Source organism: Leptonychotes weddellii, chromosome 4 (genome assembly GCF_054177405.1).
Source record: "Leptonychotes weddellii isolate Sample4059 chromosome 4, ASM5417740v2, whole genome shotgun sequence".
NCBI lineage: Eukaryota > Metazoa > Chordata > Mammalia > Carnivora > Phocidae > Leptonychotes > Leptonychotes weddellii.
The window spans coordinates 5,323,334-5,326,675 of record NC_138372.1 but is presented as its reverse complement, the minus strand read 5'-3'; positions in this window follow the sequence as shown (position 1 = coordinate 5,326,675).

The following is a 3,342-nucleotide window of genomic DNA, read 5'->3' as shown; positions in this document are numbered from 1 at the left end:
CCGTAATGTTTGCCTGTGAGATTTCTGGGTTATGATGAATACTTTCCTATCCTTGAGACCGTTTTTATTTGTATGGTTCGAAAGGGGTTTCGATGACATGGAGGATCGTGCCACTTCTATCTGGCATCTTCTGAGGAATTACCCTTCGTGGTGAGAGTGTCGTCGATCTTTGCCTCCTTATGTGCCAGAGACCAGTGTTCTAAAACAGCTCCCTGGGCCCCCGTGAGCAAAATCATCTTTTAGGATAGAGCATGGCTGGGATTTCAGAAATCCCGTTCCTTCAGAGTGTCAGGCTGGCCCAGGAAAAGGGCCAGACAGCTGTGGAGAAAGAATATAAGGGGGAGATAATCATCAGGAAAATTAACAAAGGCCTCAAAGATTGTGTCATAACAGCAGATGCTTAAAAACAGTTAAAATCACACATGCTGTTACTCCTTCTGGTTCAAACTCTTCCCTGAGCCAGTGAAATTAGCAACAAAGGAATTTGCTCCTTTTCTCTGAACGAAGCTGGGCAGCAGGTCCAACATGCCTTGAAAGAAAGTGAAAAGACAGAGGCTTCCCCTTCAGCTCACAGAAAGCTGTAATTTCAGGGCAGGTGCAGCAATCTGGGGCAAATATTTGATGGAAAGCAACAAGTAACTCCCTTCTCTTCAAAGATGAGATTGGTAAAGACCCCGAGGGTTGCTTAGCTAGGATGGAGCCGGTTCCAGAGCCAAAACTTCTCCCCCTACTCACACATTCTGGAAAAATAACTAAACGTGCTGGTACGTGAGTTTGTCCCAAATGCAAAATCAGAAGAAAAAATATCTTAACCCATTTTGCAGAATTATTGCAAGGGAAACACAACCACCAGTAACATTTGAGAAGGACTTGACTTGTAGGTAATTGTTATATAAATGCTTAACATTGCCAGGCTCGGGTGGGGGAAGCCTGCCTGGTGTAAAGTTGCAGCCTCTAGGCCGATTCACCTGTATGGAATCTCTTCCGGCGTTAATAAATGTCCGGCGTTAGTAAATGTCCCATTTGGGGGCCTTGTTGACATAAAAGTATATGGAAAGCAGAATGCGCGTCATGCCAGAGGTTGAACTTTCAATTGGGCAGCCGGTACTTCTGAGGGCTCTCTTGGCCCATCAGAGAAGTTCTTTTTATTTTATTACACACAGTTTCCTCCTTCCCTTGATCATGAATCAGAACCTTTTCCAGCTAGAAGGAGTTTTAGGGACATTCTAGTCGTTTCTCATCTTAGCCAACCACAGGTCCCGGAGCTGAGCGGTGGTACCAAGCTTTCTGACTCAGAGCATTGTTCAGAGGGATCACTTAGCTCAACTCAGCTACAGCCCAGGGCATCAGCTGTGCGCACTCTCCCCACCACAGGCCAAACGCAAGAGCATTCTTCCTTGGACTCGGCTGCAATGTGCCCTTTTATAGAAACACCCTCGCGGGCGGAATGCCACAGTGCCACTCTCAGGATGGGACCCTGAGTCTGTGGATGGAAAATATCGGTCAGCCATTGTCTGTGATTTCCCGAGTTAGCACATTGCGATCTTCCCCACAATCTTACGAAACAGGCATCCACAGAAAACGCGGGTGAGAAGTGTAAGCAACTTCTTCTGACGGTGGGAGGTCAGGCTTTAAGCCCAGTTTCCAAGGCTCGCCCTCTTGCCCCTCCCCGTAAGGCATTATCACAGAAACTGTCCTGGACAGGTGACCGAGGCAAGCACTTGGCCTCACGGGGGAGGTCAGGGCTGGACTCCTGAAACCAGAGGGTAGGCTTGAAGGAACAGGCAAGAAGCCAGTTCACAGACCCGTGCCCAAGGGGGGCAGAGCTAAGTGGATGCCAAGGCTGGGGGCATGGGCCCTGAAGTGGCACGTTTCCCTTGCCCTCTGCCCTGAGCAGACCCAGACCCGGTTACTGGTTGACCGATGGGGCCTTGCCTCTGGGATATAGCAGCCCTCCTGACTTCCACCAGAATGTTATATGCTGAGTCAACTGCCTTGCACACTCCTTTTAGCACACAACAACTGGTCACTGAGCCGGGCCACCCGGCGAGGTTACAAGCAGGGGAGTCAGGCAGCCTGGCTTTAAGCCTGCCTCCCCCACTTCTCAGCCGCACCAGCGAGGGCAGGTCACAAAACCTCGGTGTGTCTCAGTTTCTTCATCTGTAAAATGGAGCACATGATAGGTGATAACGGGACCCGTCTCATAGGGCTGTTTGGACAAGCAATGAGTTAGTCTTCCCGAAAGTGCTTGGAATGGTCCTGGCACATGGTAGGTGCTCAAACTGGATGGCTATCATTGGTTTCTTTTTCTTTTCTTTTTTTAGATTTTATTTATTTATTTATTTATTTGAGAGAAAGAGAGAGAGAGAACACAAGCACAGAGGGAGAAGCAGACTCCCCACTGAGCAAGGAGTCCGATGCGGGGCTCAATCCCAGGACCCCAGTAACATGACCTGAGCCGAAGGCAGATGCTTAACTGACTGGGCCACCCAGGCGCCCCTGTCGTTGGTTTCTGCACACATTGATCACGGCCCCGGGCAGCGCTCCCCTGAAGGGACCTCACCAGGACCTTACCCAGGCCGAGGACACGATGTGTTCTGAGTCAGGCCATTCCATTTTTGGACTGCTCTGACTAAGAACATTCCTCCCTGTGTTTAGCCAAGTCCACCTCCCTGCAACTCCCACTCACGGGTCCCAGCTCTGCCAGAAGGCAAATGTCAAAAAAATATTCTTGAAAGAGAGGACATGGAAGGTAAATAATAATGAAAGAAGCGGGTTGAGGGATTACAGTCTCTCTCCCAGCCATTCCCACAGCTAAGCACAGCCCGGAGGGAGTCAGACCTTTGAGTTAAATTTGAAAACCGGCAAAAGTTCTTACTTCTTCTGTGCTTCCTTCAGAAGTGCACGAAAACGGCTTCTTTCTCCATTTTTTTTCAGACCCAAGAATGCTGTCAGACTGCCATGAGATCGAGTGAAACGTCACTCCAAGTGTGCAAAGGTGACAGTCACAAAGACTACAGAGCTGTGACCTGACCTCACTTCATACGTGCTGTCCACCCCGTAATCACTGTGCTTCGGGGGTGTGCCCCAGGAAGCGGGGACGCGTGGTAGGCCTCCTGTTCGCTGAGCCTTTCTGGCATCGGGTGTAAAATCACGGCCCGTGTGTCCCTCTATCCTGCCTTCCGCGGTGTGTGCAAGAGGTAAGATGAAGTCACACATCCTTTTCTGTATCGATTTGACAGCTCGCCAGTGACTCCCATTAAAAAGGATTCGAAATAGAGTTTTTCAGTGTTGCAAGATGAGAGAGTTCTGGAGACGTGTTGCACAGCATGGTGAGTATCT